We start from the raw sequence: 24,183 nt of genomic DNA on the forward strand, positions 1-24,183 counted from the left end.
GAATCCCGTGAATCATGATGGATAGTGTCATGTACGTTGTGTTTAGAGAGCATGTACCCATGTTTATACAGTGGTTACTTGGAAACCACGCACCAATGGCTGTTTTTTGATTTACACGTACAACCTCACAGAAACATTTCCACCACGTAAAAGATAACATACAGTATTTCACCGTGGCTTCTGGTTCCACTCTAATGATGTCAAAGTCAGATATTTACATTTACTTGAGAGCTTGCCAGTTCTGAGAGCACTACAGAAATCCATCACAGGATGCTGCTTTGACGCCACTTCAGCCTACCTTTAGAACTAGCATTTGCTAAGCCTACTGTAGAAGGATGCATTTTGCTGGTTAGCTGACATGGAGCTAAGGAAGGTGCCTAAAGCATTTAAAGGTTCGCTAAGACACAGTGCCATGCAGGAAGAATGCAACTGGGGAGGCTGCAACACTGGGTTACAAAAACCTCAACCAGCACAAATCCCTATTCCTTCCAAAAAGTTTTACAAGGACCACATATGTGGTTTACTACTGAAATTATTTCTGGGTTTGGACCCAGATACACAATCTTGAGGTGCCTACAAAGAGGGGTTAAAAACAATACAAGACTAACATCGATGCCAAAAGAACAATCTCTAGTTGCACTCATTCTGATTATTATAATGACTACAAAAACCCCACAGTTTTCACACTCCAGAGAAAGTTTACAGAGCTCTGTCAGACAAGTACTGGATGTGACTCTCAGAACAAGGGTCTCTACTAAGAGCTCCCTTGTCCCGGCTTTCAGCTGATCCAGTGCAGGCGTTACCGGTTACCGCGTCCTCCTGCCGCACACACACGGGCAGCTCTGGGAAAGCATTGGCGTCATGTGTACACACAGATGTTTTCCAAACAGATTAGTGATGTAAAATAAATTCTACAATTGCATTTGCTTTTCTTTAAAACCAGGAATTCTGATCTTTCCAGAATAACTGCAAATGCAATTTTCAATTTAATCTGCATCATATTTAAATTAATCTACCTCCTATGCACTTGTTATATCTACTCTCATCATCATTGTTCTACACGCAATGGTCCCAGTAACTCTCACAATTAACTGTGCAAGCTTGCTCTATGTCTTAAAAAAGCCTTTAGGAGAAACTCCTAGTAGCAAATTGCTCCAAGCAGTCTTACCCTAATAAATGAGCTGGTATCATTAGTGACAAAAAATTCTCATGATATCTAATCACGTGTGTACACTTGTAGTGGTTCTTTCAGATTTCTTCAGTTTACAAACACTCGTGTTATTTTGGAACTCTTACTTCTAGACCAAACTGAGATGAAGAAATAATAAATGAGATATTGCATCAAGCTACAGGTCGCATTTTCGCACAGTAGTTTAATTGGGACTTCCATCAAAGATGTCCCAGAACACTCAAGTAATGGGAAATATACTCCTGTCCAGAAAATGTCAATAGTAAGTTTCATCCCAATTCTCTACTAGTTTCCTGTTCATTGGCAGCTCTGGTCCAGGTTTTTGAGGATTATGTCTAAAGACACAAGTGGCCTGAAGCCCAGCTGTATCCATTCTTTCTCCCAAGAGGGTAACTACAACCAGCCAGGACAGTCTGATGCTGTATCTCGTATTTGAACGGCACAGGGCAGGGAAAGGCTGTTGTTTAACAGCCCCAGCCCCACCTTTGACCACCTGCTGTGTCCCACGGTCAGCCGCTGCGCTGCAGGCACACGGCATCAGAACAGGCCTTTTAACTTCAACCAGTGCTTGGCAGGGAACTGTCTAGTTTCTGGTTATCTTTGTTGAATTTTGAATGTGCATATGCACACTTAGTACCCAGAATATGGCACAGAAACTTGTGGTTTCACCTTCAGTTCTTACAAACCAAAATGCCTCAGCAATATGAAAAATACATACGCAAACTTGGCAGATGCTGTGGCATTTGTGTTCTAGAGCACATGACAGCTGTACTTTAAAGAGGGCAAATAACACTAAATAGACAGGAAGCAGAGATACTGAACTTTAGCTGCTGTCACTAGTCACCTCAGAATCACTATTGCAACTACTAACAGAAACCGCAGCTGACCTTCGGACAGACTGCTGCTGCCCAAACACACCTTTTACAGACAGATGGCTTACAGAGACGGTCAAGTTCTTCCTTATTCTTACCAAGGACACAGTCTATACTCTTGAGCTACACATAGGGCTCAGTTATAACAGACTGCATAGCTGGTCTTCTTCCCAGGTTCTGCCCTTCTGTTTTCATAGTTCTGGAGCCCAGTGAATCCACACAAATTAATCTCACACAGCCCTCGCTGTCAGCAATAGCACTAACCTCGATACGATCCAGCCACCAGCAGAGGCATTCTCTAAACTCTCACTGCTTCCATGGGTGCTTCCTGTCAGGTAGGACTGTGGAACATCAGCACCTGTGGCACAGCATCCTACTCTGGAGGATGCGCAACTCTTCTTACTGTACAGTCACAGCACACCACGCAAAGCATCACAGTACATCAGCAAGAGCTCTGGAGTGCCACCAGTACGCTGACATGCCTACTCAAGCTTTTACCCACCGAAATAACTGGGGTAACAGGGGAGTGGCTGCCTTAAGAACAGAGGTGATAAGGCAGATGCAGTAGAGCATATTCACACACCAGCCTGAAAGCCTCTGGGTGGTTTAGAAGACCAGGCAGCAATGTGCTCACATTTCAGATTTTGCTTAACTACTTCAGTACAGGAAAAGTTAGCAGAACATAAAAAATTAATTTTGATGAAGAAGAGGAAATGGTGTGTGAAGTTCCCACTAGCTCACAAGAGCAGCAACAGCTGCTGGGAGTTTCACGAGGCTTCTTGCTGTCACTTCACCAGCACCCAGGCTCCAGCTGGGCGCCTCTGCCCTCGCCAGCACTCAGGGTACAGCTTCACGAGACAAGGGATAATTTGACCACACAACACTTCCTGCAAGACTTCTTTATCTATTAAAAAAAGGTTCTACTCTTACTTAGGTGAGGATAGGTAATGCACCTCCGCTCATTTCTCCTTGCATAAGCCTGTAAATAGTATTGTAGCTGAAGTCATCAATCCTTCCATACGATACGTGCCTTAAGTGTGGCGTTTTAACAGGCAAGAGGCAAAGCCCAGAGGTGAGCGCACGTCCATGTGCTGCAGCTGCACCACCATCTAGAGGATCTGAGCGAGAAATGCGGCACACAACGGGCAGGAAAAGGGAAACTGCGCCCAAATGTTGTGAAAAACAAATCTTTACACACACAAATATTTTGAGAAATTGTTCACTCTAACACTTATATACGGAATAACTGTAAAACTGTTTCACGCATGCCTACATAACAGCTTCTCTTAAATACTGTCTCAGTTTATGACATCTGGATTCGTGGAGGTAACAGAAGAACAAATGAAACGTTATCAGCAGTCAGATCGGGAAACATCTCAATCTCATCCACTCTAGGTCACGAGCTGGCTACAAGACCTTTGTCAGCAGGAGAAAGGCAGGACCTTCCCTACAGTTTTGTTCATAACCTCGCAAGCATGACTTGACTTTACTCTGTTCTCCTTAGTTTTCACATTTTTAAAGAGGTCTCTTAATAAAAGCAAAGTCAAAATTAACTCAGGGAGAGAGAAAAGGGTTTTAATTGAATAACAGCAATTATGTCTTTCTTTTTATACATCCCACATAGAAGGAGGTGCTGACAACTGATTGCTCACTGCAGGACTATGGAAAGCTGAGGAGATGGCCAGGTACAGCCCTGGAACCCAAGTGATTGCTTCTTCCACCCACAGACAGCCCAAACCTCACTTGTCAGTCGACACTCTCCCCCACAACCTCACTCTGCTGCTGCCACACAGAAACGCTTCTGGGCACAGAAAAGTCCAGCCCTTTCGGTACTTTTTTGAAACAAAGCCAGCTCCTCAGAGACCGAAAGACCAAGAATTAACTGAGAATATTCACAATGCAATTGCTCCGCTGAGTTTGCACGCAATAAATGCAAACTGCAGCTCCTGTTCATTGTTTGATATGTGACCGACCAGCAGCATGACTTGGAGCAACACATCTGCGTTAAAAATTCAAACTTCTATACACCTGAACACTACTTGTATTTCTCTTTCTTCAGTATTGCATAAAAATAATCATGTAATACCAATTAATCAGTTATTTATTTTAGATATTTTTAAGGGCTATGCACTAGGAACAGACTCGAATCTTTCAGATACTGTACCCCATTATCTGCTTCTACCAAATTCCCTTGGAGGTGGTTTGGTTAGAAATAAAACCACAGAGAAAAAATGAAAGAACTGACTGTACAGTCATCAACAGCATCACTACTGGTCATGCGTGAGTTCATTGCACTTTATAGGCCAACAAAACCAAAAACTTCTGAACATACCCTAACAACACGGGCAAGGGTGATCACAATAGCTCACAGACATTTACAGTCACTTGTAATCAACATTACTGGCTATAAAAAGCTAAGTTCCTCCAGAATTATGTTATCTCATAATGGCTGGCAGCAAATCAAGACTGTTTAGAGCACTTGGGCGTAGCTCGTGTCCTCAGCGTGTCCCAGCGTGCTGCACCCCCTCCCCGCCTCGGCCGGGGCTCCGGGTTCGAGCATGAAGGAAGGAATGAAATCCCCACGTACTCACCAGCAAAATCCTCTTCCTGGGTTCCCCGTGCACAACTCCATCTTCTGCCATCACTTGGGGAAGAGGAAAAAGAATCATTTTAAGTATTTGCCATCTTTCAGTTCATTTTTTCCCCCTCAATCTTAACTATAAATCCTGAAACTAGTTAAACCACCAGACTACAAGAGCAAGCTTTTCACTTCCTGCTTTCACCAGCAAATATTTTATATTTATATTTTAAACTTACTCACACAGATAAGCATTTGCGAGTTTCCAGTCCTAGATTGTGAGGAGCTTCTGGTTCTCAAGCACTATTATTCTGTTCCTAATACTAGATTCACTACTGTATACCAAGAGACTAATTATACTGTCTGGAATCTACACATTTTCATTTCAGAGCACCTACTAACTGTATTAAAGCAAAACTGCCCAGCAGATGATACAGTCAGATTCAATAATCACACACCAGTGCTTCCAATTATCAAAAAAGAAAAAAAAAAATTCCTTAAAAACAGCTCATTGCTAAAACTACAGGACACTGAACTTCTTACTGTGACAAAACCGCACAGGTGTCTCACTGCAATTCCAGCCCCAGCTAAAGGGCTCCCAGGTGACCCAATTCCCACGGCTGCTGCACTGAGCAGCATCAGCCACCGCTGTGTGCTCCTGAGGGCCTTCCACAGCACGGTGGGGCGACTTTCAGTAGAGCAGCTTTTGAAATGGATATACTGGTATTTCTGATGAGTTCTCCCTTCCTTCCTAAACCAGATTTTCCATTCAGTTATACACTTCTGAACACACAGCTACTTCAATGCTTTTGATTTATGCTGGCCCCTGCCACTCAAACTCAATAAATGCCTAGAACAATACTGTTGCAATAGACAGGACAATCCCACACACTGAAGTTACTCTCTCCAACACAGGGCCATAAAACTGCATTTAAATGGTGTGCTGATATGCTGTTGCAAGTTTCAAATACAACTAGATCCTTAAAGAGCTACAGATTCATAACAAATATAATTTGCTCTTCGAGCTCCTCTGTTTAAAAAAAAAAAAGGAAAGCTGCTGGTGTCCTAAAATACCAAATTCTGCAAACTTGCCAACTCTCCAGAGCAAGGCAGCTAACAGTAACTCTAATGAACGACCTCAGAACACTTCACAAACAAGACAGCAGCCAGTGAGCCCAGCCCCCTCCCCTTAACAGGACGTGTAAGGGTTTCTGAACATAGCAGTACAATTTAGCACATGCTTGGAGAAAAATGGCTCTTCAAAGGTCTTGCACATTAGATTTGTTTCCCTACTATTTTGATAAAGAAGAATAAAAACACATGGGCAAATTATTTACACTACAACATTGTGAAAGTGGTCTACACCAATCTGAAAAGTGAAGTAGGCTATAGCAGCACACAGTATTTCTTATACAGACAATGTTTCTATCTGCACACAGTGACCACAGCACAGCTGGACTGGAAAGGTGAAAAACAAGCCCTCCACACCCACTCAACATGTAACACTTAAGAGAAAACAGAGCAGACAAGGCAACGCTTACACAGAAATACAAACACTTATAACAACAGTAACCAAATTGATATCTCTGGCATGTGGCTGATAACACACTCAGCTTTAAAAGAAGCCAACAAAAAAATCCCTCCAGTACAAGAATTAACACAACTTGAGTTCACTGCACCTCACCTACCAGGCAGAGTCCATAGTCAGAGCCCAGCCCCAAGGGCAGCACTAATAAACCCTCCAACTGCTGACCAGCCCCACCTGGGGCCGCCCCTCACACATCTGGGCTCTATTTCAGCCCCGCCCCGGCACCCATTGCTCTGACGTCGTGCTGCAGGTGCCTCGGCCCCCTGGGGGCGTCTCTCCCAGCTGTCCCTTGGGTGTGAGCTGTGTATCCCACCATGAGGCTGGGACCTGCACTGGGGCTGCCAGCCCAGGTCACGGGTGCACCTGCAGCGACACGACGGCAGCGGCTCCTCGGGCTGCTTTTGGGACCTGCACTGGGGCTGCCAGCCCAGGTCACGGGTGCACCCGCAGGGACACGATGGCAGCAGCTCCTCGGGCTGCTTTTGGGACCTGCACTGGGGCTGCCAGCCCAGGTCACGGGTGCACCCGCAGCGACACGATGGCAGCAGCTCCTCGGGCTGCTTTTGGGACCTGCACTGGGGCTGCCAGCCCAGGTCACAGGTGCACCCGCAGCGACACGATGGCAGCAGCTCCTCAGGCTGCTTTTGGGCACAGTGACGTGTTTGCCTGTGGTACTTCCAAGGCACTGAGGAAAGCTCAGATCTGGCTGAGCAGAGTCAGGACAACAACACACTTTTTAAATGGCTGGTCTGAATTCCTTCTGTCTGAATTTTGATGTGCAAAGGAGGAGGAACATTCCACTTCCCTTTTTCACAGATTATTCATGTTCAGTCTTCCTCATCCTCACAAACCTGTAGATCGTGTGGCCAGACAGAAGCCAACAGACAAGACTAGTGCAGGAATTTTGATTTAGTTTATCATTTAGAAATGTTTTGACACCAGGCGCCAGATATGAATGCAAGAGAGTTCGTACTCTGTGAGGATGTATTCAAGGTTCCACAAACTAAACCTCAAAGCAGGTGTATAGTTGCAAGTTTTTGTAACATCTGCAAATATCCATAATTAGCATTGGTCAATCTAACTACTTCAAATCTTTCTGTAGAAATTAAATTTCTTTTTATCCTGAAACATGTAAAACAGGTGTACAGCTTAAATAATCACAGTAACAGTACTCCAACCAGTGGTGCAGTAGTGAGGCTCCTCAGGATGTTCAGGTTCCCTAAAAAGAGGAAACCCTCTGTCTTCACTAACATAAACAGTCGTCTTTTCCGAAGGTTTTTGTAATAGGTGTAGGTACACTCAGTGTAATAGTATGCAGATGAAACAGGAAATTAAAGATTCCTGATACAAACATTGTCTGTCATTTGTTTTAATGTTCTAAGTAGCTTCGTTCATTGAAATACTCTGCTATGTATACATTGTTTATTTGGAATATCTCATAAACTCTTGCTATCCTTCACAGTTGAGAAGGAACACACCACAGCATTTCTAATGAAGGATTTATTTGCCTTTCTCTAACTTGAGTGCTAGAGGCAAAGAGAATTTGTCCTAAAGTAAGCATAGCTCAGCTTTAATCCAAGTATGTCACCAGTGTCAACTCATTTTCGTGTTATTATTAGACCTTGGAGGACCATCTAACATTTACCATTTTCATTAGAAGGGCTGTATTTGCTGAAGCAATCATTTAGATACAAGGTCATACAAACTTGACGTTAATTCATTGCTGCTTTTAAGTGACTTACTATTTAATGCTGCGATTATATAGATATTCTGTTGCTGGGAATGTGTAATTTCTATCACTGCACATGCCCAACACTACAGTTAAGACGTGGGTTAGATTCTTGCAGCCGAGATATAAACTCAGTGTTTAAGCTGATGAAGCACCGTAACTGGTTAAGCGCTATAGAATGGAATTGGTATTCAAGAGCCTTGAACAGTGATCAGGCTCTTTCAAAAGTTTCATAAGGCAACCTATTGTTTAATTGCCACCGATTAATTTTGAAAGCATGTAGATACCTGACATCAACGTAACTCCTTTCTACTACAAAAAACTATTAAATCCTAATGCATTTTTAAAATCATGGGTTTTGCTCATTGATTTAAACCGATGCACTTGATTCTTATTTTGCATTTGCCCTTCACTTAGTTTTGAGGTGACTTTTTGACTAGTAACCATTAAAGCATGTTGACCTGAAAATAAATGATATAAAACGTGAAGCTCTTTTGCTGACATGGAGATCAGTTGTTCAAAGGTTTGATTGTATTTTTCTATAATGGAAGATGGCAAATGATCCACCGGTGCTTTATATTCGGTTGCTTTTGGATGAAAGTGGCAGTGCAGGAGTGTAGCTGCTTAACTCTCCAAAGTAGATATGACCCTACTAAATTCACTGGTACCTTCAAGAAGTCTTTCATTTAAAGTAGATAATGTTAAATAGCCATCCAACTGAATTGTTTCCAAAATTTTCCCAGGCTTTGAGAATGAGTAGCTGAAGACTGGCACACTTAGAATTTGTGCATAGTAGAATGGGGCTCTCAGTTTTGAAACCAGTTAGGGAACTGAAATAATTTCTCTGCAGATGTCCATAGTTTTTATTAGAACAAGTACTAGCTTCCACGTGCTTAGCTTGTGACTTTTCTTCATTGTGTTTAAACATTTTTACAGCTTCTTGAAAGCAAATCTCCTGCTTACTAAAATACTTCTAATATGGTATAGTTAAGCTTTATGACACAGTTTTTTTTATCTGTAATCTCTTACACTTTCTAAATGTTTTAAATGTAAATGCCATTACTTATGCTTGTATTTTGTAAACAAATAAAAAGTTGGAGAGGAATAGATGAATAAAGAATATGTATCAGGAAATAAGATAAAACATCTTAACTAAACATTTTTATATCTTTCTGCAAATAACAAGAATCTCCTGATCATTATTCAGAATCCATGTGAATAGTCCTACTATGGCAATATTTTTAGAGATGGTGATATAGTTCTACTTGTTAAACTACTATTACTTGTCGATATTTAATATCAAACGCACAGTGGAGTGACTAAACCAAAACTAAAACCAAACTAAACCAAAACATTTGATAACTATTTAAGCCGTCAGATCAACCACACAAGCTGTACACCTTAGTGACGTGGGACAGAGGGCAGGTTGGAGCTCAGAACGCTTCCCAAATCAGATCCATGTTTACACAGCAGTGCCAGAGCCAGGAGAATTCCAAGTTTGTTCCCTATGCCTGGCACCTGAACAAACGAAATCTGTTTGTAGAAAAATTAGGTCACAACAACAAGGCCCATTGTAGGATTTCACAGTAACCATGGGAGAAAGGAAGACGGACGCCTGGAGAGAAAGCCTAGAATATCCTAGGTTAACTAAGCGTAACAGCAGAGGTACATCCTGTATCTGGTCAGAGCATAGCATTGATTGGAAACTCTGAATTTCAGCACATCCACATTGGGGGACACAGTGCAACTAGAAACAGACCCCTGTAAAAAATGCAGTGTCTAGACACTGAACCTTGCACTAACATCATATTAAACTCATCTATTTCTAGGCTTTGCTCTTGTCACTGTAAAATGGGAAATAATCTTCAGAGTGCACAAAAAGAAATCTCAAGTCAAGCAACGTATGTATATAAGTACACTTAATAGGCAGAAGGAAACAGTTCAGCTGCTCGCAGACTTGTGTACGTTGTGGCAAGTGTTACACTGAAATGGCCAGTGAATTAAAGTACGATGGGCTGATGTTCTGCTGGAGTCTGAGGTGCTGCATTTCTGATGAAATGTTTGCCAGCTGGAAAAGTGTAACTGCTAATTAGGAAATGTACATATTCAGGTTATTTGGAAGTGATAAACTGACGGGAGCCTGATCAGAAACAAAACAAAAAGAGCCATAGTCTAAAAAACTTGCAAAGCTTTAGGAGATACGTAATGTGGATGACATGACATGATCAAAAATGTGGCTTATACTCATTTTATTGGAGGTCTAAATAATATCTGCCAGTTTAGCCAAGTTGTATGTCATTCTGGAACAGCACATGTCCACAACTGAGGTTTTCTTAGTTGCGTTCCAGATCATGTCGGCAGAAACTGTAGTGTGTGACCATGTGTGTGAAATTAATTCTGCTTTAGATGAACAATCAATTGTTGTATCTGGTTTGTATGTGTTAGCTATTAAGGGAAATAGAAAATCAATGCACTGCCTGTCCTAAATTATGTCAGCCAGCTGCAGGGGGAACTGCTGCCAAAGCTGCTCTCATCTCCTCAGAGCAGCAAGGGCAGCAAGAGGAAAGCAATGCCAAGAGCAGCCATAAGGGAGCAGAAGCCTACTCTACCTGGCTTTCCTGGTCACCATGATATATAATTCTCACGAGCAGGAATTTTTCCTCTTTGTAAGAGTGTGATCATATTTATAGATCTGGAAGACATCTGAAATATTCCTAAATTTTTCAGAGCTACTTTCCTGACTAAGGTCTTTACACTTAACGGGTGTAAGGAAGCAATGAAATACATGACTGATGTACTGCTCCTCCTGAGATCTGTGGATTTTGTGTTTCAAAACTGTGCTTTTAAAATGTTTAACTTCAAACTCTCGTTTCTTACAAACTTTGCTGTAATATACAGGTTACTGTCTGTCAAACAACTGTTTTTAATTTTAATACACTGTGCCTAGCCCACAGAAAGTACGGTGGCACAAATCTGTTATACATTAGGAATGTAAGCTGTACAACTGTAAAGTGAACAATAACATCACCAAGCCTTTTAAATGGTAAAATCTTGGCCCTTTATTTTTAAAATAGAAACAAACAAAAAACCCCACAAAGACAGTTGTGTAAGTCTGAGTGCATAAGTCTGGCATTGTACAGCTTTTCTTCTCCCGGAGGAGCTGTCACAGCAGAAAAGAACTTGGATGCTGCCTCGTGTGCTTGTGGCCCGACGCAGACCTGACACAGGAGCGTGAGCCGCTGTTCCTGTCCTGCACTAGGAACGGCTTCTCAAGGTGCTTTGCAGCTAACTGCATTTAACTAACAGAGGCCTACAGTGTTCCAAAGGGAACACAGAACAGGCAGCAATATATTAGAATTTATAGGTTTGAAAAATAAAAGATGGAACAAAACCACACTGAATTTACAGTATTTTAATGTATAGTGTTAACTTTGTCAAAGATAACTGTGTATGTATGTGCCTGGACCGTACTGGAATACTGAGCATATTTTAGTATCCATGAGTTCCTTTGAGGAACAAAATCTGTGGTTAAGAAATCTTGTGTATGTTTTAATTCACTGTGTGTGATCAACATTGCTAATGCTTGTTGGTTATGCTTTTGCATTCAGACAAGCACCGAAACTGCTTTGAGGATTTGGTTAACACATGCTGGAAGCTGTAATGTTGAAGCAAACCCTTACCACATGTACGGTTTGAGTGTTTTCACGTGTGCCACACCACTTACTAAACTGTGGTACATACAAAACATAGCTGTGTAGATACAAATCTGGGTGACTTGGGGAAGGATTTGTTCCTGTGTAATCAGGAGTATTTAGTGTATCAGTCTTCCTTGGCCTCTGTGAATTATTCAGGTTGGACTTAAAAACATAATATGATCTGTAAATTGTGTGGAAAACAGCTGCTTACAGGGGCTGCTGGCCATTCCTCATATATACATGCAAAACCAAAGCAAAACAGCACTTCTGCCTCTGTCATTTTCGACAGGGCATGTTATTGCAAGCACACACAAGGCGCTGGAAAGCCACTTCACCAGAAAAACACATCTACCCGGTCGCAGCATTCAGACTCCCATTTGTTCCCAGACCTGACAGAAACTTTACAATGATGTGCTGAGTTGAAAGAGCTTCTGGCTACTGGTGTCTTAATCAGGAGAGCAAGAATCCTATTTTCTCTTGGAAGGAACTTATTCTGTGTGGCCACCACAGGCGATTTTTTAACTAAATGGTAACAGCTTTGATATTGACTAGGCCTGCAGGCATAGATGCATGTTTTAATAGAAACCAGATCCCATGCCGCCACTGAACTAATATGAACTAACAGTTCATATATTGCATGAGAGCCAGTCTACAACTGGCAGATTTTTTTAATGTGGCACAGGGGGTGTTTGCACTAAAGACATAAGCTTTATCCAGGTATTAAAAATGATAATAATAAAACACTACAAACTTCTGCCATTCACATTTAACTTCCCTATTGTAGTTTTGCTGCCAAAATAAGAACTTTCTGTAGCTCTGAATTGTACTGAGTTTCACTGATACTTGGTGGTTATCACACCACAAATCCACAAGAGGGTGCTGAGAATCCACTGTGAAATTTCTAGCCTATTTTCAGATCTTGTTTATTTCTCATAAGGAGAAGTGCACAGACATGCAATGCAAGTGCTTCATGTGCAAATCAAAAGCTTGTGATGCTATGAGAGACACTGTACATACACGCACTGAAATAGAAAACTAGTACCAAAACTGACAACTGCTACCAAGACTACTACAGACTTGCACCTACCAGAAAAAGCTGTCAGGCAACAAACTGTCTCATTCTGAATACACCGAATAAATAATATGCGTAGGCCAGTGAAATTGCCATGGTCCTCATGAAGGACAAGTCTTGCATTTTAAAGGGTGTTTTATAAGTCGTGGCAGCTGCAAGATTTGCAGAACTGGTACCTTTTGTCTGCAGGCTGGGCAATTCAAGGCCTGAGCTCCCGGAGCTTGTGTTTCTCCTTCATTAGTCCCTTTGAAACTGCTCTGTGTAGGCTTCCTGCATTTAACAAGAGAGAGGAAGCAGTTCAGGATTAATTCATTTAGTCACTCATCTTTTGTATTCTATTTGTAGTTACAGCTGGTTGTTAGGCGGGGAAGAGAATATTATAGCTTCCTAGTGTTACATTTTCCAGTGACGACTCTTGAGCTGAATACAAGGAGTGTTTATTTTGTCATTCTAACTTATTGACTCTGATGGCACTGCAAAATCTTAATTTGGTTTGGTACTTAATCATTTTAAAACTTCACATTTCCAAGCATTTAGTGCAGGTTCATTAAGATGCTTCTTAGAGAGAGCTATGTGTTGTTATACCAATTTTTCAGATGAGGAAAAAACGTGTGCTTTGTGTGGGTCTTGAAGTGTTTCATCTGCCCCAGGCTCACTGTAAGATTAGGGCCTCAGAGCTAAAAATGACTTGCTCAAGGCCATGCAGAATAAACTAATCCCCTGACTCCCTTGCTCTGCTTTAATCATTTCTTAGTGCAGTGTGATTTCAAATGCAGCCTTATGAGGTTTGACCGAGGTACAGCAGATAAAGGCTCAGAGGCAGCAAATCCTTGGATACCTCAGTAATTAAAACCACGGGATTTTTATCACATATCTAAATATATATTTTTATATATTATATAAAAATCATATATATATATAAATATATAAAAATATTTTAATAGTCTATAAAAATTATCTTTTAATATATAGATAGTAAGTATCTTTACAAAGCCATGGGGCTTTTTGTTTTGAAAAGCTGTCAGAAGATGACCCACTTTTTTTCTGCTTTTCCCAGCAGGGCTCTGTGTAGGACTCAGCCCTAAAGACACCTCCTTTGTGGACTCGGGCACTACCGAAAACACGAGAGGTGATTACCTTCCCGTATGCAAAGTGAAGGCCCCTCAACTGCAAGTCGGCTGGTGCGTGGGCACAGTCGCAGGGTATCTCAGCTCTGGCGTTACGCGCTGGAGACGGGCCGCGTAACCCCCGCTCTTCCTCAGGGCCTTGCTGAAGTGCAGCTGCATCATGTTCTGCAGCGGCAGCCTGTGTTGCTGTGGGTTTGTCCCTCACTTCTGCCATCTTCCACAGCCTCTGCTCACTTCTGCCCTGCACACGCCTCTCCAGGTGAAGTGTTGCACATCTGCTTTGGAAGAGTGCGCGCTGTGGTTCTCTGTGCTCCTTCTCAAGGCTGACGGATCCTGCTGTATCTGCGCTCCCACAGTGACTGCTGCTTCATGGCAGAGTATCTAAGAAACCAATTATTCACAACCCTGACAGTCAGCAAGTAAAGCAAGCTGCAGTGATGCGGTGGCAGGGAGGGACAAACAGCCTTCACTGCAGCACTTGTACATCTCATGGTTGTTTCTCTCAACTGCAGTATTTCTAGGGGTGGCTGAAGGCACCGCACTGTAAGTCCCCATGTAATCTCACGCCAACCTCACCAGAACTGCAGTCACGGGGAAGGGCTGATGATCACGTACCTCGCTTTAGGTGGAACGGGCCCTGAACGCGTCCAGAATTAATGAGCAATTAACCGACTCCCTCGGAGCCTCCCAACGTGGAAGGTGAAGGAGAGGCACGAGGAGGCCGTTGGGCCAGGGGCGTCCCCGCGTCTGTCCCGTCAGCCGGGCCCGCCGCCCCCCAGCCGGGCCCGCCGCCCCCCAGCCGGGCCCGCCGCCGCCGCTCGAGACCCCCGCTCAGGGCGCCATTTTGGCCGCGTGCCGCCTCAGGGCAGGGGGCGGGCTCAGCCAGCGCGGTGCAGCCGGGGCGCGCCGGGCCGGCTCGGCCGCCTGGGCCGGTGTCGGTTCCCGCGTGTCTGCGCTGCGCCGGCTGCCCCTGAGGCGCGGGGGGCAGCAGCTCCGCCGAGCCCGGTTGCTGTTCCACGGAGGAGCCGCCTCAGCAGCGGCTGCAGCCCGCGGGGCTGCGTGAGGGAGCAAACCCCGGCTGGCCTGTGGCCTGCTGTGTTTAGAACAGTGGGACTGCAGAAACAGAAGTTAATGTGTTGAGGGTGTCTGTGTGACTTTCAGACTGAGGAAGACCACGCACACACTTGGGTAATGAGCTGGTACAAAAAGAATATTCGTACCATATAAACTTGTCTGCCGTTTTGCCCCGTGTGTGTCCCGGCGTGCTGGACGCTGGTCCCAGGAGTGAGCTGAGGACCGAGACAGTGGCTTTGTTACTGAATGTCGCAGAACAGGAGCATTTGGGGTGCGTCACCTTAGCGGACGTTTCAGAGCTCTCCTCACCGCTGTCCGTATCTGTTTCCTGTGAATGAAGCCCCTGTCCTGTGGCCTTTTAGTGGGAAGCTTAGGAAGAGGAAAAAATACTTCGATCATGCCTCTTTTAATGCCTCTTTCTGTAGAGGCATGAAACAAAAAGTTTTATTGGTTTGGTTTAGTATCAGTGAAATTTGGTTCCTTTTTGGTCTAATTTGCTGTAGAACTTTATTTTTTTTCTTTTATAATATGCCTTTACAAATAATAAATAAGTCTAAACAACATGCTGACTAACAAAAAGGTGATTTTTGTAAGGTCTGCTCCCTTTAAGGTAATTTTCTGTGTTATGGCTGGTATTTATTAGCTCCCCTTGCCCCAGGGGGAAGAAAGGAGAGGGCAATGGGAGATAAAAGGAAAATATTAGTTGCAGGGCCAAATTTTGGATTAAATTTAGTGTTATTCTGCTGTAACCTATGCATGCAAGGATGAAAACTTGGAAGGGTCCTTTATGTTAAAGTCCAGTCACCCTGGTTTGCTTTAAAACATTTTTCCCCTCGTTTTAAAAACAAACTGTTGTAGCAGCTTTCTCCTCTTCCTGTGTGAAGTGACATGGATTAGCCTCAGCTGCCTACCTGTACAGCTGTCTCCTATACAGCGCGTCTCTGGTAGTCAGTTCTCATCTGAGTGATTGAAACGGTAAATCTAGCAATTTCATTCTGTTGAGAGGGTTTAAATGATAGTACCTTAGTGTCCCTGTGGGCATTGTTCCTCACTGAGCCCCAGCCTCGTTTGAAATCGACGGCTGGCTGTTGTTTCCCCATCCTCCTTTGTGCGCAGTTGCTCCTGAGAGCAAAGCAGAGGTGGCGGGGCTGACAGCAAACAAGCCAGGAGGACTCCTGGAATGAGGGAAACACTCGCACTCCTCTTCAGCGAAAAGTGGTTCTGCCTACACAAATGCTTAATGTAAAGTTTATGCTTCTGAAACCAAGCTTTACCTGAAGGCACTGATGAAGCATGGGGAGGGTGCGCTCGGATTACAATGAAGTTGTGTTGTACAGCAGTGTGTCCCTGCAGAGTGCTGACCCCGAGTCTAGGCACAGCATGCCTAAGGACCAACATCTTGGTGGAGGCAGCATCTTATATCTTCTGGTCTTGTGCTGGAAACTGTGGAAACTGTTGCATTATTATGTGTTATGTGTTTCATATGAAACTGTTAGGGAAGTTGAATCTCTTCCCGTTCGTGCATTAAATATTTTTTTTTCTTATTTAGATTCCAGGAGTTTAGATTTTAACACCCTCCCCCCCGCCTCCTTTTTGGCTAATACTGACTAGTGCTCAGTGAAAACTAGCAGTTCTCTCTAAGTTGCACACCACAATAAATGAACTGTAATATCAACTTCCATGTTAAATGTTATGTTTTCACTCTCTCTTGCATTATCTTGGCACATCGTCTGCAATATGCATCACAAAAGTCTCCAAAAAGGAAAGGAGGCAGAGAAAAACCTAGAAAAGACTGTGTCTTCATGTCAGTACAAAACAGGCTTCATGTCTGTTGTAGCAGGGACACTCTACTCCACAGGTTTCCTGGGTGTATCCTGACAAAGCATTTAATTTCTGTTAGTTTTCTTTTGTGCTTGTCACAGATGGGAAGCTCTTCACAGGCAGTCCCTTACTGTATTTGTGTGCAATGCCCGCACTGCCAGGTTATGGTTTGTATTTGATTTTTACAGGTAATGTGGATGAAAGAGCAGGGTAGAGTTGCAAGTAGCATTTCCCTTCCAAAAGGGGCACCAGCACCTCGGATCATCCCAGCAGTTCTTCCTACATCAGGTTAGTGTGAGGATTGTGTTGTGGACAGTTGAACTCCTCTTACTGTCCGGTGCAGATATGACAATGTACAGATGTGGTTGGCAGCGTGTTCATTGCTCCGTGGTGGCGATCATCAGGTATCAACAGGCGTTTTGCAATGAGGCAACATGGCCCTTTTAGGTGCTGTTTAGCCTGTTGTGTTTCTTCGAAGCCTCCCTCAATGGCAGAACGTGTCCCCGTTAAGAATGCTGCCATTTTTGTATTTGTCACAGTGCCAGTCAGCTAAGCTGTGTAGTCTGCCTGAATAAATAAAGGTATTTTCTCACAGGAGATCATCTGTTCAGATCAATGCAGCGCCTTGTATCCACTGCCAGCTTCGTGCTGTTTTCTTGGATGCTGCTGCCCGTATTCCTTTGATTACAGGGAGAATATTCCACTTGTTTCTCTGCCTCTAGCTGGGAACTAGATACACTGCTCCATTGTTGACCTCCCTGTCAAAGCTGAGCGCTATGACTCTTTTTGGGGCAGCCTGTATTTGCATTTTCTGGGTTGGCTGGGCAACAGCTAATCAAATAATTACATTTAAAATAAGATTTAATAAAAAAGCATCTCTAAAATTAAAGGCAAGGTGTAGTCATGATTCTTAGCAACAAAACTAGTCAGCAATGTACATATTGTGTAATGTTTCCGAAATAACTAAGGACCATTTAATCTTCCTTAGTGTTCTTAACTTTCTTTTGTTGCTGTTTCTTTTTCCTTTCTAGATGCTCTTGTATCTTCATAGTGTGTCTGCAGATCAAGTATCTCCTCCTTCGATTCCTTTTTTCCCCGTTCTCCTCTGCCCTCCCCATGCTGTAGGTACAGTTGTCTTACCTGGAGCAATGACAAGGAGCTGCTCAGACTTGAAGAGCTTCTGCTAATAAAAGCCAGTCCTGTCCATGTTTTAAAATGTTATTTATTTAAAGAATAAACTGACGGGCCCAGACAGACAATTATGCTTGCACTTGTAAATGATCTTTACTCAGAAACAGAAGAAATTCTGTAGTTTTCCCCTGTCCTCAAACCAAACTTCTGGGTTACTCTTTATAACCCTTTCTGTAGCAGGGCTCATGTATATAATCACTCTTTAAAAATACATCAAACTCTGTTTTAAAAACTGTGGTTTGGAGAGGAATTTTTGTTTGGTTGGGTTTTTTTTGCGTTCCATTGTGGTCATTTGGAAGCTGGTTTTGAACTTGTCTGGTGTTGTGGTCAGAAACCTCCTTCTAATTGTCAGCCCCTGGGAATCCAGGCATGGACAAGGACCTCTTTACTGGGTACGGAGCCACTGGCCAGCATTCAACCGGACTCAGCATTCCTTTCTGCCAGTGTATAGCAAACACTACATTTACAGTCTCTAATTTGCTCTACATTGGAACGCGCAGCGGCAGGATGGGGAGGCTGAGGCTTTAGCAGTGAGGTGCGAGGACACACGAGGTCAGCTGTGGGCAGGAGGGATCTCACCAGGACAAGCACCGTTAGTTCGTGTACACCACAGAGTGCTAAGAACACCAGCCTAATAATTAATGAAGTAGCTACAGTATGAAGTCCTTTTTATGTGCTTATTGTGAGATACAAGACATGTTTTGTTAAAAGTTCGAGTTTGCTGTGGCTATAAATAGCTTTCCTGGCAAATGTGGGAAAGGGAAATGATATGTAACGAAGGAATAACAGCAAATAGAGTTTAAATACTTGTTTCATAACAGTCTTATTTTGGGGCTGAGATAATGGACCAGGCTGTGTACTGAGAATTAGTTTGTCTTGTGTGATACACCTTTCATTAGAAATATATTTAGCATAGTGCTTGGCACCATGCTAGGCCTAGAATTTCTTTTCAGGTGGTGTCTTGCAGGCTTTGCAACTGCCTTCTATTCCTTGATACTCTGCTGTTCCCTACTAAGCAATATACAACATTCGATGTCGGCTTTGCTGAAGCTGGTGACAGCATGGCAGTTGACTTCAGAAGTTTTTAATTGTAGAGAAAGATCTAGCTGGATTTTTCTGGGTATTCAAAAGTCTGAATTGGCATTTGAAAGGTATTTAAGAACCTGTTGCAGCCAAACACAAAGAAGGTAACAATATTACACCTAGTTGGACTAGAAAAGGTAGTGAGGATGTTACTTAAATTGTAGCAGGGCCTGGGTGTTCAAGCTAACAATCTTCAGCTAATTTAGAAGTTCATGAACCTCTTTAATGAGAGCAAAGGTACCTAATTACATTTGATGTGGAAAGACATCATCTTCCCCTCCTCACACTGATGACTTTCCATTCATTCAGAATATGCTGCCACTGTGTGATTGCAGGTTCTGAACTCCCGCATGGCGTCTTTCAAATACCGAAGTGTTCTTTGGAGGCTGCCCGTGCAGCGCTGTAGCATGCAATGCTGTGGCAGCACTGGAAATCACTTCAGTTGCTTTTACTGCGTCATCCAGAATCTTAAAATAACAGAAATACTGTTGTGGAATAGAGCAGCTCCTGCCATAGCTGCATCCTGAACTCTGTGTGAGTCATTCTGCCAGGCATTTGTGGAATTGCAGCTCACGTTAGATGTGTAGGGTGCATCCCCCCAATTTACAAACATATTACTATCCTTTCTACAGGCGGCTGTGCTTCTCTGGTGTAACACTGCAATGTCGTAGCCATCATCTTCCCATTTTGTATCCTTAAGGCAGAAGGATTTATATCAATTACTAGCTAATACAGTGTTTAATGTGTGTATCTGTGAGGCAAATTCCATTTTAGCAGGGTGGAAAGTGGTCAGAGATGTCAATATTCAGTATACTAATGACAGTACGGCATTCAGGATCGCATTAAGGTCTCTATTGAGCTCATCAGGCTGACGCATCTTGTTGCTGGGATTTGGAAGAGTCAAACGTTTACGAACAGGAGTGGGCCTTTTAAGGCCTCTGTCTGCTTTGGACACACACTGCCATGACTTGAGGAGCTTTAGCAGCGCTTTGCAAAAAAACTGTTGTGACAGATGTAGTGTAACGGTGAAAACTACTCGATCTGAGAAGCTTTAGGCTTTGTTGCAGTGTTTATACAGATAAAGGACACACCGGGCTTACCAGCTGTACTGCGGCACTTGAAGCAGTTTGGAGTCGTTCTGCCAGGTTTGGCTTTGCAGGCATCCAAGGTTTCCTTAGAGGGCAGAGAGGGCTGGGCAGTCGTGGAGACCGTGCGAGCGTGTGCTGCGAGTACGAGATGCTCACGTGGGGAGTAAGGGAAGGAAAAGCATCAGCTTCTGGACATTTCGAGGCGGACAGAGCAAGCAGGTGCTGTTTTCTAGGAATTACACAATTTACAGACAGGAAAGCTAGCTGAAAGCTGGTGTGTTAATAGAAACATGGGGAAAAGGTTCCTTTATTTTATGTGATTAGGTTTAATTATCCTTTAAAGCACACAGGAAGGCTGTAGCTTTCTTCTACTACAGTTAATCTCCTCTTTTGATTTCTATTTACTGTTTGGATGGTTCTTGATGCCTAGGCACCATTTCCCTTGGCAACAGAGCGCTGGTTGCTGTATGAAAGACAGGCCAGTGACACGGTCTCCTGCCCCAAGGAGTCTGTGAGCCAGACACGTGTTCTGCGTGTGGAAAAGGACTCGTTATTTGAGACGGGGCTCCCCACCAGCTTTTATAAAGGACTTTGAGGACCATTCAGAAAGACTGAACCAGCAAAATGGGTTCTTTTCCCTTGGCATAGTTTTGTTAAATCACTGGATTGTTTTAAAGGAAATAAGTACATGGAGTTCTTTTGTTTTTAACTGAACTTTGACTGGCTAGCCTATAGATAAAGACCCATTCTCAGTTAGTTCAGGGATTTGGTGACTGTTGAGATGTCAAGATGTACAACTGCATAAGAAGAAATTGTTCTAGTGGTCTTAAACTAAATGCAAGCACAACGCAATGTGGAGTGGATATGCTTGTCCACAAAGGTGGGCGTGAGAGTTGGGTTTGGGTGTGCAGCGTGGCAGGCGCTGGGAGTGCCCGTGGGAAGGCTGCACACCTTGGAGAGGCCAAGGCGGAAGGTGAGGTAAAAACACTCCTTCCTTTCACGCTTTAGTTTCTGCAAATTCACTAGAACAGGCGTAGCACAGTGAGACCACACTTGACCCACCCACAAGACTGCCCTTAGTCAGATCCCTGCTAGTGCCATAAGATTCCACATCACAAAACCAGAAAAAGTGGACTGCACAGAATCATTTGAGCCTTGAAATTTTATTATCTTGTTTGCATCAACCAGTTATTCCTTTCAGCACCAATAAAAGACAAAACCCCCTCCCTATTGTTCAAAATACCTTGTTTTTATCAGGTCTGAGATTGTGATTTTCTTGCAGGCAAGGAAACCAATGAAAATATTTAATTTTTTATTTTTTTAATACATTTATAACAAAATGTCAGCAGGTGTGTGCTTACCATATAAAAACATCAGGTTCCAGAAGGATACAATACCGAAAAATTATTGAAATAAAAAAAGGTTATTCTTATTACAGGATTTCTAAACCTTAGCAAGAATACAAGTCTTTAAAAGCATCAAGATCATATTTAAAACAAGATGGCATGGAAAAATGAGACCGGCAGTAACAATTTGACCCTCATTGTAACGGATGATAAAACTGGGAGTTTTTCAAAGTGCTTGAATTGTGTTTCTGTTCTCACCCTGCAGTGCGGGAGGAGGTACAAATGCTTCGTTTCCGAGCTGATGATATGTGCTGACATGATGTGCTGCTGTGTGATCCCAGGGCAGCTCAGAGACCAAACTGGGGACAGTCAGATCGGCTTAATCTGGACCACCAAACAAAGAGCATTTTAAAAAATATCATTATTGGAATTTTAAGTTCCTTAAATCTTATTGTCTTACCCAACAAGCAGGACTGAGTGTCTGGCCAGACTAGCCAGAGAAATTTCTGGGAGAAAATGTCATAATACTGTCCCTAGATAGGTAAACGCCATGTACCAGACAGCTTTCTCAAGGGTTTCTCTATAGCAGGCCGCAGGCTTCTCTTAGAGCCAGTCTGTGAGACAGTTTCTGTTTGGTTGCTTTGGGAGCTTCTGTTAATCATCCAGTTTGTGATGGAATACAACTAGCTGGCCACCACGTGAGCTGGTTACAGTAAACACTTCTTCCCTCACTATGAGGTGCATCACTGCCCTGGTTCTCAGGGCTGAGCTGCGGTGCAAAGCAGGTGGATGACGCACCCTCGGACAGACAGCGCACACCTTAACTGGATCTGTATGCGCCTGAGAGGCTGCGTTCTATAGGCTGTGGTTTTGAAGTGATCTAAAGGTACCAACTTTGTAAGGATCTGATGTCCTTGAAACTTCTGGAAGTTCCTAGTTTTCTGCTGCCCTCATTTTGTGTCTTTTGTTCACATATTCTAGAAGTGCTGTCGTAAAATGTAAATTGAATGTGAGAAACAGAAGATGTTATCTAGCTTTTACAAAAACAGATGACACTTCATCTACAGTATCCCTGTGGAGTGGCAGTTATTAAACCAAGAATAGCGTTATCGCCCACTTCGTGAAGATACCTGAAATTCCTGTACGAAGTGGGGTAAGCATAGCGAGTGAGCTTAACTCAGATTTCTTAAAGATAACATCCTGCTCATCAGTTGGGTCACGCTGTCCCTAAGCCAAGTGGGACTGACTGCCACCTGAACAGCTGTCCAGGGTTTGATTTCCTGGGCATGTTCTCCCTGGCCCTCCCACCTGCTGTGTTTGGGGGTTTTTGTGTGTGTGTTTGATTGTTTGGTTATGCAAATATTCTGTTACGTAGTATCTGTCTAAGGCTTGTAATGATGAACACCCTGCCAGCACAGGCTGGCCTGAACAGTTCTCTGTGAGACAGTGTATGGAACTGGAGTAGCAGTGGTGTAGCCAGAGCTGATTTTTCTCTTCTGGAAAGGGAAGCCTGCGCGTTACAGTTCACTGGTGCACATGCTCTCTGACTCCGGCAAGCACACCATGGCATCAGAAGGCACAGGATCAATGCAAAACCCGCCAGGAACACGTGTACAGCGGTGCCACAACGCTGTACTTCCCAGCGTCATTCTCCTGCAGTCAGATCCTTAAGACAGTAAATTAGTAAGAACTACCTAGACTGTTTAAATGTATGTGTATCATTTAAAGAGAACATTGTACAACCATCCATTTCCTGATCACTGAGAAACTAAGAACATCAACATCTAAAACAGTTTACTTTGGATTTGAAAAAATATTTCTCAACGTCTCTCAAAAAGTTGACAAGAGTGCCCAGTTTTAGTCAGCACAAAGCCACAGAACTAGTTTAAAAGTAATTTAGACCATGTTAGTTGTACTGTAAATGTAACATTGTTTGGCAGTAGTTTTATGATTATACCCCACACAGTGTCAAACTCAGCTCCTGCAACTGATACTTAGTGAAGCTGATATCAAATTGTGATTTACATTGTTAGGAAAGCTATTAAAAATACTGTACCTTGTATTTAATCTTACCACTGAGAAATAGCTGCTGGGCAGCACACAAATTGCTACTGATAATGTGTTTTTTAAAAAGGTTAATAAAATACAAGCAAGGTAGAAAAAAGGATTAAAAGCATTGTTTCAGGTACAAGTTTTTCTGAATTGGGGGGAGAGATAAGAAACCAGAAAAACACATTGCACATATGTGCACTCTCTGTATAAAGAGAATCATACAAAGGGGGAAACTGGTGATGCAGTGGGGTAGGACACTGAAGTCTCTGATGCTGTAAACTTGAATTCTTAATTTTACCAAAAAGGGGAATTGAGCCTGGTTCCACGTGGAGTCCCCGTGGGCTCCCGTGCAGACTCCCCGGTTGGCACGGCACACGTTTCAGAGGCAGTCTGTCTGTCTCTGCTGAGGGGACGCCGGGGCCCGGCACACGTTTCAGAGGCAGTCTGTCTGTCTCTGCTGCGGGGACGCCGGGGCCCGGCACACGTTTGAGGGGCAGTCTGTCTGTCTCTGCTGAGGGGACACCAGGGCCCGGCACACGTTTGAGGGGCAGTCTGTCTGTCTCTGCTGCGGGGACGCCGGGGCCCGGCACACGTTTGAGGGGCAGTCTGTCTGTCTCTGCTGCGGGGACGCCGGGGCTGGACGGGGCACCCAGCGTGTCCCAGCAGGTGCGGCGGGCG

The 24,183-nt window shown here is 43.5% G+C and overlaps 1 long non-coding RNA gene across 2 annotated transcripts; it reads right to left on the reverse strand.

Annotated features, from left to right (window-relative positions):
- Positions 1 to 4,651: 4,651 nt before the first annotated feature.
- Positions 4,652 to 14,588, reverse strand: LOC309444744. Of its 2 annotated transcripts, XR_014185149.1 has the most exons (4): positions 14,466 to 14,588; positions 13,861 to 14,125; positions 12,900 to 12,993; positions 4,652 to 4,705 (listed from the first exon to the last, which is right to left on the reverse strand). It is a non-coding gene; the product is annotated as an uncharacterized lncRNA (long non-coding RNA). The 2 variants fall into 2 exon arrangements; XR_014185150.1 differs by lacking the exon at positions 4,652 to 4,705 and having other exon boundaries at positions 12,433 to 12,993.
- Positions 14,589 to 24,183: the final 9,595 nt, after the last annotated feature.

Source organism: Streptopelia decaocto (assembly GCF_964273445.1).
Source record: "Streptopelia decaocto genome assembly, chromosome: 11".
Taxonomy (NCBI): Eukaryota; Metazoa; Chordata; class Aves; order Columbiformes; family Columbidae; genus Streptopelia; species Streptopelia decaocto.